Source organism: Nematolebias whitei, chromosome 1 (assembly GCF_014905685.2).
Source record: "Nematolebias whitei isolate Nwh7 chromosome 1, NemWhi1, whole genome shotgun sequence".
Lineage (NCBI taxonomy): Eukaryota > Metazoa > Chordata > Actinopteri > Cyprinodontiformes > Rivulidae > Nematolebias > Nematolebias whitei.
Window position 1 is genome coordinate 42,341,236 of NC_056498.1, and position 236 is coordinate 42,341,471.

The 236-nt window shown below is 55.5% G+C and overlaps 1 protein-coding gene across 2 annotated transcripts in view; it reads right to left on the reverse strand.

Annotated features, from left to right (window-relative positions):
* The window catches only part of kif1c (kinesin family member 1C), a 37,202-nt gene that overhangs the window by 18,725 nt on the left and 18,241 nt on the right, over positions 1–236 (reverse strand). The window lies entirely within an intron of this gene.

The following is a 236-nucleotide window of genomic DNA, read 5'->3' on the forward strand; positions in this document are numbered from 1 at the left end:
GAGTCGTGCATGAGTCGTGCATGAGTCGTGCATGAGTCGTGCATGAGCCGTGCATGAGTCGTGCATGAGTCGTGCATGAGTCGTGCATGAGTCGTTCATGGGTCGTGCATGAGTCGTGCATGAGTTGTGCATGAGTTGTGCATGGGTTGTGCATGGGTCGTGCATGGGTCGTTCATGGGTCGTGCATGGGTCGTGCATGAGTCGTGCATGAGTCGTGCATGAGTCGTGCATGAGTC